Source organism: Drosophila santomea, chromosome 3R, assembly GCF_016746245.2.
Source record: "Drosophila santomea strain STO CAGO 1482 chromosome 3R, Prin_Dsan_1.1, whole genome shotgun sequence".
NCBI lineage: Eukaryota > Metazoa > Arthropoda > Insecta > Diptera > Drosophilidae > Drosophila > Drosophila santomea.
The window spans coordinates 4,388,014-4,401,091 of record NC_053019.2 but is presented as its reverse complement, the minus strand read 5'-3'; the positions used below and the strand labels follow the sequence as shown (position 1 = coordinate 4,401,091).

Below are 13,078 nucleotides of genomic sequence, written 5' to 3'. Positions count from 1 at the left end.
TTCATAGGAACTTCCGCCGCCCTGCAAAGCCAAAGAATCCGCGAGGCACTTGAAAACTTCTAATGCTCTCCCCGAACACGAAAAAAGTGGGGAAACTTTAAGCTGCCACCATAAGTCAGCAGCCAGGGGGAAAAGCGGATGCGGATGCGAATGCGGATGCGGATGCTCCATCCGGCGGAGCAGAGTTAAGGCGCTCGGGAAAGTGGCGGAGTGGGCGAAAGTCTTGCATAATTTGCCTGCAAAGCGCTGAAAAGTAAATTACCGCCTAAGACTTCCTGTATTTGTTGTTTCGGCAGTGGGCGTGTCAAAAGTAGCTTGTCACGGCGATGGGATCAGCTAATAAACCACGCATCTCGCATCCCGGGCCACAGCTCAAGCAGCAGGACCTGATGAGCAGGCACAGCAGACGCAGCAGACACAGGAAGCCAGGAATACAGGAACCAGGGCCAAGTGGAGCATTTAAGAGCAAACGCCTTTGGGGCTCGTCAATTGAATTGCCAAAAAATTTAGCAGCTTCTGCTCGGCTGGCTCTGGTTGGGGTGGATTGAGTAGGCTCAGATGATGGAAACTGGGGTCTGGTATGGGAACGGGATACGGGGTAAATCAGGCAGTGGTAAATTGGTATTAAAGCGAATTGCCTATACCGAACTTCAAGCTCCTCAAAAATACATGCTCTTCTAGAAGGCAAGAAAACATAATCAGGGGAATCTCTTTAAAATACTTGTCCTTTGTTATAAACTTAATCTGAACTAGTTTGCTAGACCATAAATCTACTCGTCTTTTAACGAAATTTGTATACAAAATTGTCTTAAAAAGTTGCATCAATAATGTAGGGAAAGAAATGTAATCGTTGGTTGAACATACGGGGTTATGAACTAAATAAATTAGGAATATTTTATAAACAAGATATATATATTTTCAACAACTAATTTGAGTTTCGAGAAAATGGCGTTACACAACATCGCTAGATATTTGTAGCATTTTCTCCAAGTGCAGATAGGGCTGGGCCTTGTATGTGTGCTGCCTATAAAAGGCTTTCAATTTTTTTGCTGTCTGCTGGCGCCTGGTTCTCCGTATAGGTTTAATGCAGGCACGTCAGCAGCAGCAATTTGAAAAGGAGCCGCCTGAAAAGCAAAAGCAGCAGGAGCTGCGATGTTGATGGTAGCGGTAGCAGGATCAGAAGGACGACAGGCTACGACATTGATGGATACGCAGTTAAGGAATGCCGAGTCAGCCTTTGCCTGCAGTAGGTGTCAGTCAGTTCCTCAGTTCGTCAGTCAGTCATCACAGCCTTCCATCAATCCGTCCATCCGTCCATCCATCCATTTGTCCATCCGTTCACACACAGATGTGTATTGTGTGTGTGCGATGGGTGGTACGTGGTTGGCTTTTATCACTTGTTAGTATCTAAAAATACGTGGCCCACATGCCGTCTTTCATTTCATTTCAGTTGGTTCGGTTCGGTTCGGTTTGGTTTGGTTTGGTTTTTCGTTTGGTTTCCCTTTCCAGCAACTCTAGCATTCTCGCTCTCTCACCTGAACCGCGCTTAAATACAAAATGATAAATTGCCATTTTGACTGCGGTCCCTGGTGCGGCCTCCAATCCACAAAACCCCGCCCGTCACCCTGGCCGCCCACATTGACCCCGCCACTGCAATAACGCAATGAACTGAACTCCACTCCCCTCTACTCCACTCCACTCCACTCCACTCCACTCAGCTCCTCACAGTCCCAGTTTGTTTTGGCCTCGAATGCCTGCTGCTTCTGCTTTTTGGCCTGCAAACTGTTTTTGGCGCATTGGCTGGGCTGAAAAATGTTGGCGTTACGCGCCGCTGATGTCGACGCCCAGATAACATTAAAACGCGAATACGTGGCTTTGCAAACACCAGGAGCACTATGGCAAGCCCCCCACCACTATGCACACCAATACGCACACCAATACCAATGGCAGTACCACTACCAACACCAAGACAAACAGGCACGCACACAGGCACATCTGCATGCCCAGATGGAAAAGATATGGAGGAGCGGTAATGGGCCGCCTCGGATCGTTGATTCCTGAAGGCGAGGAGGGCACAGTGGAGCAATAGTGCTGAATGGACCACTCTGCTCCTGGCAAACTAATGGATTTCAAGAAAATGGTATTACAAAAAGGAAAGGAGCCCCGCAGAAACGCTGTTAGTAATGCCCTTTGCTGGTGTTTTGTAACTCAAGTTAAGATTCACCCAATAAATAGTCTTTAAATGGTGATGTTAACAGCAAACCGCTATATTTAGTTACAAATACCTTAACTTTTAAATTGAAAACGTAAAATTGAAAGACAACATTCGCCGTGTTATTGCCGATATACGGCCAAATATTGGAAAAAGTCATTGCAAATTGGACGTCCAGATTGGACTACATCCAAGCCAGCCGTCGCGGTCATATGCCAGAAATCATATTTAAAATGTAATGCCACAAGATTATCTTTCATGTCAATAAAATTCATGTCAATCGAATAATCCATCGTTGTTTTATTGCAATTTAAAGTTCTATACCTCTAAAAAAAACACCCTATACAAGTACAAAACATTTTAGAAGTACATTTAGAACTATTGAGAGCCAAAGGTCACCACACGAATGTTAAATGGCAATTGAAGTTCACAGAGTTTCATAAAGTTTTCAACAGCTAACTGCAAACATTCGCAACCTTTGCCCGATTTTATTTTAATCTTCATAGAAATCGCACTCGACTACGGCTTCCCCAGGGAAAAGTGACCCTCCTTGGCGCTTCGACCAATATCCAATCCAATATCCAGTGATAAACACTTTGCCGCACTCTCGGCCACCTCGGCCGGGTTAATATGGAAGCCATCCACACACAATTACCCATAAGAACCCTTTTGGAATTACACCAGCTCTGCTCAAAGGCCATGAACACCACATCCTCATCCTAATCTGACATTGCGGCTTATCCCCGAAACAAAACGATGGAGGAGCCAGATGGCATAGGGGTTCCATTTTGGGATAGCACAAAAGAAGGAGAAACCACTCACCGCATAGCCAACTCAATTTGGTGGCCATCATTGCAAACGGCCAAAAACACGGACAAAACAGTCGCAGCAAACTTCAAATGGCAAATGGCAAATGGCGCACAACTTCATTTAAAAGGCATTACGACAAACATTTGGCCAACAACTCCAGCAACGACAACAACAATGCCAGCACTAACAGCAAGGATAACAACTACAGGCACGACAACAACAGTTTGCACCTTTTTGGCAAAAGCGTTGACATAAACGCTGGCCCATTAGCATTTTTTATGCATTAATGACAAGCCACAAAAATGGACACATCGTCATGCATATGAATGAGCCAAAGGAGGCGCAGGATACCTATCAATGTGTGAATGTCCCAGTGTGTGAGCGTAGGAGTGTGTGTGTGAGGGAGAATGACTGTATCTGCCAGGACACACGTGCATGTGTATGGGTGTGGCCATCCCACCAGCGACAATAGACACTAAAACTCATCAAACGAGCGAGGGATAAAAAGGGTCGAACGCAACGGAAGCTGAATTGGAGGGCACCCTACATACAAATTAATTGAGCTGCTTTCGACTGATTGCAGTCGATTGATCTGAACTCGCGCTTCAGAATTTCAAAAAGGAAGTGTTTCACTGTACTTCTGTACAGCAGAGGGCCAATATTTTAATAGATTTTATTTCACAGAAAATTATTTTCTCCAATATTGCTAGTTTTCTAAGAAATATAATTTTATTTCAAATTTAACCCTAGCATTTTTAATTCTTTTTAATTTAAAGCAATACTTTTAGTTGTAATTAGCTATAGTTCCTAAAATCACTGTTTATAATTTTGGAACTTTGAGGGCTCTTTTACGATTCATTCGGACCTAAGTTGTATAAAAAAACAAATAACTTAAAAGAGCTCCTAAATCAGTTGTGTACCTCTAATTACTATTATTACTTGCCAAACTTTGAATGAAATGATAAGTCATGGAATAATATTGGAGACAATCACTTTTATCATATATGTATGTACTGATAGTTTTAAAAGATCGTATACAAATCAATCAAAAACTTTTCCAGCAATCTCCGAATTCCAGGAACTATTAAAAACGAAATATTTTTCCGCAACCAAACAACTTTGCAGCCAATGTGCCTGCCTCATGCCTTCACGACCTGTCCGTGGCTTAATAAATTCCGGCTCTAAAAAGCGGTGGAAAAAATATTTTTGACAAACTGCGCATAGATGGCGTACGCTGGAGATAGATGACGCCTGTGTTGATAAGCGCTCCCAATTGCGGATGTTTTGAATAATCGATGCTTCCTGCTTGCCATGCATACGTGTGTATGCGTACGCGCACGTGTATGAGTGTGTATGGAAGTGTGAGTGTGTGTGTTGGTCCTTGTCCTGGGCTGTGTGTTTGCCCAGGCCCTAGTTTATTTTCCCTTCTATGGCAAACTCCGCTTTTTTCGCTGATTTTTTCACATAAATTTCAATTTTGAATCGCTCGCTGGCTTTCTGCATTCATATGCAAAATTTCATTTCTCGTCTCCGCATTTTTATTTGCCAATTAAAAACAGCCGCAGGCTCCGTCCTCTAGAATCTCCCAGTCCGCATTGCTGCCGCTGCTGCGCCGAATTTAAATACAAATTGTTTGCAGTTCCTTCTATTTTGAGGGGAGGTGGCACTCTCGGCCTTAGTGTTCCTCCACCTGCAGCGGACAAAAGGCAAAGCCAATGGCAGGGTGTTGCATTTAAATTGCACATTGAACTTTGACATTACGATAGCAATGCAGAGGCAGCCCCAGAAGCGATTGAAGATAGGATCTGGCAGTTGCAGCCGCAGCTACTGCCTCTCATTCTTCCAGTTTCGCCAGTTTGTCCGGGAAGCTCAATTTATTGGCCAAATATGCAAGCGAAACGAGCTGCAGCTAAATGCATGCAAAATGGCAGCCATTGAGGGGTTAAGATACACATAGCTCCAACAACAGTGGAACTTTAATAGTTCAATGTTTTTTGTATACATTTTCTTAGTTAATTGCCTTTGCACGCCTTAAACAAGGTTTTCCCAGTTGATCTTTTTCGGAAAACTCCCTTTTGTTATGTACTAACTATACCAAAATTGAAATCCATTTTTGCGAATCACTTAAATTTAAAAAGCAGTTCGTAGCATACATCGTAATAGTGATCAAAAAGTTTTCTTCTCTTTAAAATCACTAAAAACCTTTTATGTTTGTTATTGTTAGCTGTTAGCCAAGTTCTACTGTATCTATAAAGCTTGCCAGGGCACGTGTTGTTAGCTTACGTTACTGATTGCGTCATGAAATATTGAAAGATTGTTAGGCAAATTGCAAAAGGATTGGTTGGGGGCGTCTGCTGTTTCTATGGCAAATGCAGGTCATGCATTCAACTCGCATTTGATTCAAGGCCATTCCAGAAACCTGAAAAGGTCACCGCAAAGTGACTGAGATTTCGAGTAATTTCATTTCCAATATGGCAAGCAGAAATAAACTTGACGTGGCAATTTGCCTTCTAGAAAAGCTCATGAACTACGCACATAAGCCAAAGGTAACATTTAAAGTTTGTAATCAGGAAATTGAATTACAAGTGTGTAAATTAAAGCCTAATTCAAACTATATTATTAACCATTAAACTCGTATATAGTTATATTGATTTACCTTACCTCTACATAATATGACTTCTCTTTAGAACATAATAGTGGAAGGCCAGGAAAAACCCTTTCTAAGCAGAAATCGCTTTGTAGAACACACACACTAATAGATAAGAACACCCTGTCGTGCACACGCATTCAAATGGGCATTCAATTCAGGTCACTAGCCAGGATCCCAGGAACTTTCCCCGCTGAACGGGATGAGCGGCTCTGATTTGATTTGATTTCAATTTCGGGCCACTTTAAATTGCCTTAGCCCAAACACATGGAGGAAAAACTGAGCGAATTGGGCCAGATAAATTAAGTAGCTTAGCAAGACAAAAGGCTGAGGGAGAATGGTCATTGGGGCAAACGGTTAAGCTGTTTTACATCACAACCCCCAAAATATGCATGGCCAGCCCATCTAAACTAAGTCGTTGGAATTGGAAAATCTGGGAAATTCGGGGGAAAAACTAAAATAATAATAAAAGAGCGGAGGACGGGGAGGACGGGGAGGACGGGGAAGACGGGGAGGACGGGGAAGACGGAGGACGCGACGGACAATCTTCGTTCAAGTGGAAGCAGCTGGTTGATTGATTGATTGATTTAAATTAAAGGCATTAAGCGGTTGGCCGGACGTTGAATTTAATCGATCAAGGACACCAAGGAGCGGCACACTTTCCCAATTGAAAATTGCTTTATGTGCGCCTTCGGCTGCTTAACTTCATCGTAATGTCATTTTCGAGCCCTTGGACCAGGACACTTCACTACAGGCTCAGTTCATCTTATGTCCTCGTATTTTATGACACAAACAGGCGGCGCCTGAATTTACGTGGCTCCTTTGGGCACCATCTCCTTTTCTCCGGCATACCAAATAAACCAACAAATCAATTTGCCAGGTGCCAGGACACCAACGTCAGGAGCTACGCTTAGCTTTATTTCACTCTTGGTCGAGATTTATGAGCCAAGGGCGCGTGAGCTGGAAAAAAGCATCTGAGCAGGTCGAAACTTGAAGATGGAGAAAGTGTGAGAAACCGGCAAATTGTTTTTGTCTTTCCCTGGGATTTTTTGTTGCCTTTCTTAGCCTGTGGCAGGGGAGAAAAAGGACAGTTCTCCTGCTAGTCGCCTGGCTGACCAGTCAGCATTTATTATTTATAATAGTCGACGGCTCGCCTTTTTTGCCTAGCAACCTTTCCTAATAGATGGGCCCAATCCCAAACCAGAACGCAGCCCCAGCCACAGTCCCAGCACGGAATTCCAATCCCTAGCCAATCCGCCACCCACTCGAGCACTTTGTGCCACATTCAATTGCTTTACCGGTTTGTTCCTAGCCGGGCTTCTTTTTGCTCTGCTGGTATTGCTATCAGTAAACATTTTATTGTCACACACTTGGCACAAATGGGACATCGCCGGCTGCCACCGTCTCCCCAGTTTGCTCGGACCCCCAGTTGGCCCTCAGTTTTCAATCCCCAATCCCCAATCACCCACCCAACTCGAAGTGCCTGGCTCGTAGATCTTGGCTCTTATGCGGCAATCACGGCAGCAAACAGTCAACAATGAGATTTGTTTTTGGTTTAAGAGTCGAAGAGCTTTTCAATGCAATCTGCAATAGTCAAAGGTAATTCAGGAATCAAGTGAGTGCTGTAATGGTTTTCTATTCTGTCCAAAGAATTCCATAAAATATGGTAGCTAATAAAAATTTTACTGGAATGCTGAGGAAATTGCAGCCCGTAACAAAGGAGCTGCCAAGGGGAAGAACTACATATATTTTAAGGCACAAAAATAAGCGTTTTGTGCATTTCGCTTAGTAGTTTTGAAAGGGAACTCGCTATTGCAATTTAATATGGCTTTTTGTAGGGCATGGTATTTTCCTAAATCATAACTCTTTGTCTCCCACTTATATTTTTTTAAATTAACAAAATTTGTTGAAGTATTTCTACAAAATATTCATTAGATAACAAAATTCTTTAACAAATCTTTAGAGATTGTTGAAAAACTCTTATAAAACACCACACCCAATCCGTGCATCGACTTAAGGAACATGATTGTTTATTTATCGTCTTAATTCGCTCGTTCGCTATTCATTTTTTCTTTGCCCATCGATTTCCTGCCAACGCTTTTTGTGATATTTTCCTGATTTTCCGATTATTGTTGTTGGGCTTTCCTCCCAACTCCACCGTTGGTTTACCTTTTTCCTTTTTTCATGGTCTGTTAAGCCTTTTCGGTCATTTGACTTATTGGTTTTTGCACTGCCCTCAGTGGCGAGGCGAAAGAGAGATTGTAGTCGGATTCAGCATAATGCAACGGGCAGGAGGATTCGGAGCAGGTGGGTGGCGGGTTGTACTAGATGGGAAATGCGTTCATACGGAGCCCTAGGCTGCAGTGGATCGGTCTGTTTGCCCAGCCAACCACCCACTCACATGGAAGGGGCGGCGTCTGTTTGTCTTGTCCACTTTCCACGGTCAGATGTCCTTCCTCTCCATGTATGTGTGTGTGAGTGTTTGGCCGCATACAAAGATAGTTGGGTGGGCGAATCTCTAAAGAAAAGGTCGCCATGGCGTCCAAACACACAAACAGCCAACACCACATAATGGAGGAAAATATGTGTTGCACAAAAGAAATCGGCGAGTGACTGCAACAAACAACGTATCAGGTTACACTCTCTGTTTATAGTCACGAGCTGTTTGCCACACAAATTTGTATACCATTCAAATTGATATAAATAATACAGCGCACATGTCCGCAGCCAGGATAGACAGGATATATATTATGGAAATGTGATTTGTGGTGCATATTTGTCTTTCAAAATTTGAGATATTTCCCTCTTTCATTGTTGTGCGAATCGGTTTACGAATGGCAATAAAATTGTGTATCACGTTATATTGCTGTATACTATTAGGTATGAGGAATTGAGCCTTGAAGAAGGAATATCTAAGGATGCTGCCGAGAAGTAAAGAGAGATGTATTCTTACACGGAAAAATCTAAATGAAACTTCAATCTAAATAAATCGTTGAAAAAATGATACATCTTCGCTAATGACAAGCCATACAAATGTATGAAGCAAGAGTGAAAGACGGAAGCCATAGCCTATCTTAAAGACTTAAAATATTAAAAAAAAAAGAATGATATCCTAACAGAAAATTTATTAGGGATAGTCCCCTTGAAAAGGGCAACCAATTAGTGAACAGCCAAGAAAACGGATGGAATCCCAAACAGGTTGTACTATTTCTTTTATAAGCAAACCCTGCAAAAGTCGAGAAGTTTCTCTTTCCTTCATTTTCCCCTGATAAGTGCAAATGTTTTTCCCATAAAATATGAAGAAAATTTTGATTGTATAATTTAATTAGTTTCAGCACTCAGCCGGTGGAAGGGAAACTCCATAAATAACCCATTAAGAGGCCGCGGAAACTTTATCTGCCGTCGATGGTAATCATCCCAGTTAACCGAAACTGCCGGGACTTCAGTCCATTTGAGTGGCTTCGTTCAATTTCAAACTGTTGTGGGCAATTATTGTAAGTTTTTCGTTTGCCATTCCATCTGTTCTCAATTTCGCTTTAAGTGCTGCCGACGCTGCCGCGGCCGCTGCCACGCCTTGTTTTCAATTAAATGAACACACCCACCGCCTAACGCCCACCAAGCACCACCCACTATACAGCAGAGCTGCCCCGAATCGCTGGTTTCATTATTACCGAGTTGCCAAATACAAACAAGCCAAAAACAGAGCAAAAACAAAGAAAGCGTAAAATCCATGAAAATTGTTGCCGCAATATTGAAAACGCGCCGTATTTGGGTCTTCGGCGCACCAAGTAGCCCTCTCCAAAACCCCTCAGTACAAATTGAGCAACAAAACCGCCCTCTACCCACTACCCACCGCCCACCCCCCACCACCTACCGATGGAAAAGCAAGAAAAACAATCGGCAGCAGATTAAGTTCATGCCATGCTGCAGTTACATTTACAGTTACAGAGTTCCAGGACAAGCCCGACCCCCGCTTTCATATTCATTTTTGCACATTTTGTGTTATATGTGGGCCAAAACAAATGTTGCCCGAAACCGATTTTCACCCGAAACTGGGGAAAACCCATTCTGAGCATCCTTTCAGAGACTCTTTGAGCTTGCGCTTTTCAGGATCATTGGCAGCGGGTTCGCAATCGTTTTCTGCTTTTGGGAGGGCCTGAGCAAACGTTGCGAAAATATGTCACAACATTTGTTACACATTTTCGGGTCAGTTTTTTATTGCAACGGGGGACTCGACCTACATGATCCGAAATCTTGTCACAGCTGCTGGCAACTGCTTTTCCCTGGAAAACCCTACACACATCCCAAAATTCCCATCCCCAAATCCCCCCTTGCTCCCTTCGAGTGCCATTGACACTAGCGTGTCTTCCAATTAAAATCCATTCAGCTGTAAAATCGTAAACAGTTTTGTGCAGAGAGCAGAACCCCCTGGGTCTGCTGATAATGGTGATGAGAAAACTATTTTGTCACTCTTAAAAATACATTGATAACCACTGGGGCCAAATAAGAAGAAAACAAAGTCCATATTCTGTTGCTCGAAGTTCCCTTTTCAAGTTCTCTTCATTTAGTTATAAGGACAATAATATAAATGGAAGTGTAATAATATAGAAAAACATGTTGTGTTTAAATATATTAAAACTTTTTAGTTTGACTGCACAAGTTCCAAACGGAATCTTAGTTCCAAAGAAGGCATTTGAAAAAACGAATATAAAAACTTTAGATTAGGTATCTTTAAAATTGCTGCTCAAATATTAAAATCCATTTAGTAATGCTGCTAATGATTAACTCTCAGCAGCTGTATAACTCTAATGCTTTCCTTTTGTTAGGCACTAAAGCACTGAACCTGCGTGACAACTCACTATGCCGGACTCATTGGCATTTTACCTACTGGGTATCAGCACGCGAGACAGCCTGAATGACTGCAAATTAATTATGCACAACAAACAGATGACCCCCAACCGGCGAATGGCGACCCGTGTGGCACAGACAACAGTATATGTATGTGCGTTTTCCGTGTACTATGGCGCAGCACAACAACGCTAAGTTCGACGTCTGCCGTCCGGTTTGTCCAGTAATTGTTGCTTTAATTGTTGTGCAATCCCCCAAACCCAAGCCCAAGCCCAAGCCCACACCAAAGCCCAATCCCAGACCCAAAGCCGGAGCTCGGAGCTCGGAACCCCAAGACCCCACCCAAAAACCCGTCACGAATGAGCCTAAGCCGAGGCCAAAAGGGGATGGAATGATCGGAGGCGGCTTCGCCAATGTCGACCGCAAATTAATTTACAACGTAAACTGCAAAATTGAAAATTATGTTGTAATTACTCAATTCTGACGTTTTTCCCATTGACCCAAATTTATGGGGCCGTGCACCAACACACTCATAAGCCGCACACACACTGGCGCACATACATATTCAACGCAAGAGTTGAAGGCGCTTCCTTGTGGACTCTTCTTGGCTTAGCTCTTGGATTGGCTGGCACTGAGAGAAAATCACCTTGAATGCATCAAAGTAATACTATTTTAAACAGAAATATAATATTTTATTTTCGTTAAGTTGGACAACTCGGGCAATTGAAATACATTTCGACCATCTATTAATCAAAAGTATAGGGGATTATTAGACCACGGAAAGGATTTTTTTTGCTGAGTGAGCGGTTTGGTTCATGTCTGGCCTCAACCTTTGTGCCAATTTAAATGCGTAATTATAACGAGTGCCGAGAAGCAGTTAGAGTCCGTTCTGGCCTGCATATTAATTACGTTCAAGGCGCCGCACAAAAGCGGAGTCCTGAAAGGGGAGGAAATCTTGGCAGGACCAAAGCAGACAATAGGAATTTTAATCAAGGATCAGCGTGCTCGAATTTATTTAAAGGTGGGCCATCGGAGCACCCCACCCACAGAGTGCTTCGCCTCTGGCCCCTTGGCGCTTTGGTTGGTAATCTGGTCAGCGTGTTTCAGGCATGCCATGAATGCCTTGCCCTTGGCCTTGCCCCTTTCCCTCTATTCACAAGCACAAATGCCGACCAATTGTAAGGCTCCGTGAAGAGGGGACAAATAAAGGCTAATTAAGAGCGGAATGACAAGGCGAAGAAATGGGTTTTCATTGTTGCTGCCAAGCGGGGGCGCTCTAAGACGGCAGAAACTCACGATCCAAAGGTTTTTAATCTGTACTTTTATATATTGGCTACTTTTCTGCCGCCATCTCCATACTTATTTTTATAATTTCCGCAAGTTTTTTTTACATCGTGGAAACGATTTCCACAGCATAAACAAGACAATTTTGTCTTGGGAATTTTCTATTAACTAATCTGGTTAATGAGTAAATACTCGGATAGAAACCGTTCGTTAGCCTCTGACTGGACTTAACCGCACTGCTCCCAAGAGTTTCCGTAGTGTAGCGGTTATCACGTGTGCTTCACACGCACAAGGTCCCCGGTTCGAACCCGGGCGGGAACAGCGAAAGTTTTTTTTGCTTTACTTTATTTTATAATGTAAATATTTTCCTTAAATTATCATTATGATGAAATGTTTTTTGTTTGCACTTAACACAAAAAAGGGAGGCTCAAAGAAAGATATGTCGTAGCTACTTCACACTTATACCAACCGCTTGCTTTCCAAGAAACCACTTGATTTTATAATATATAATAAATTAAATAAACGGAAGTCAAAATGTATTACTTCATATTAAAGGAAGTCATAACGTTGTTCAATACTTAATAACTGGAATAATTGCGATAACATTGAATATCAAATAACTTTTACAGTGCAGATGTCACAATTTCCCAGTGCGAAACGTTTAATTGGAATTAAATTTACCTTAGCACAATGTGCTGATCCGTTGTATGACAAAAGTTTGTATATATTGTATATTCAGCAGAATCAAATCATTTAATTTACAAATTTGCTCGTCTAGAGAAATATTTATTGTTATTTTGAAGATTTGAAGGGCTGGCGAAAGCCCTTAACAGAATCAATCAGCTTCCGTACGAGTTAACATATGTTATATATGCTGAAGCTTTAGGTTAGTGTTTTACACTACCCAACAAAGATGGACACATAAATATTATGTGAAAGAGAAAATATAACGATTTCAAACCTTAGGAATTTCTCATTTGACACTTTTTTAAGACCACACTTGAAGCTTCTCGACTTTTTTTACCCTTATTTTTATAAATTTTACTGAATCACACTCTTTATTTTCAATATAAGAGAGCTTTCTCTTCCCTGGTACTTACCACGCGATAGCCCAAGAAAGCTTTGCATAAACAAAACACTCAGAGCTTTCAGAGTCCACGCACTGAAGTAGTAGCAATGTGAAATTCGTGATTATCAGAGTTAATTGTACAATATTATGATTTATTCGTGTTGTAAATCTTCAGAAGAAGCACAATTTATAATTCCACTACTTCAAA

At 42.2% G+C, this 13,078-nt stretch overlaps 1 protein-coding gene and 1 non-coding gene across 2 annotated transcripts in view; one reads left to right on the top strand and one right to left on the bottom strand.

Moving 5' to 3' along the window:
• The window catches only part of LOC120451493 (nicotinamidase), a 28,418-nt gene extending 15,378 nt beyond the window's left edge, over positions 1–13,040 (bottom strand). Inside the window, exon 1 of the mRNA XM_039635242.2 lies at positions 12,902–13,040. The gene's annotated coding sequence lies outside the window, so the exon portion shown is untranslated. The remainder of the gene's footprint in view (positions 1–12,901) is intronic.
• Trnav-cac lies at positions 12,050–12,122 on the top strand. The gene has a single exon. It is a non-coding gene; the product is annotated as a tRNA-Val (tRNA).
• Positions 13,041–13,078: the final 38 nt, after the last annotated feature.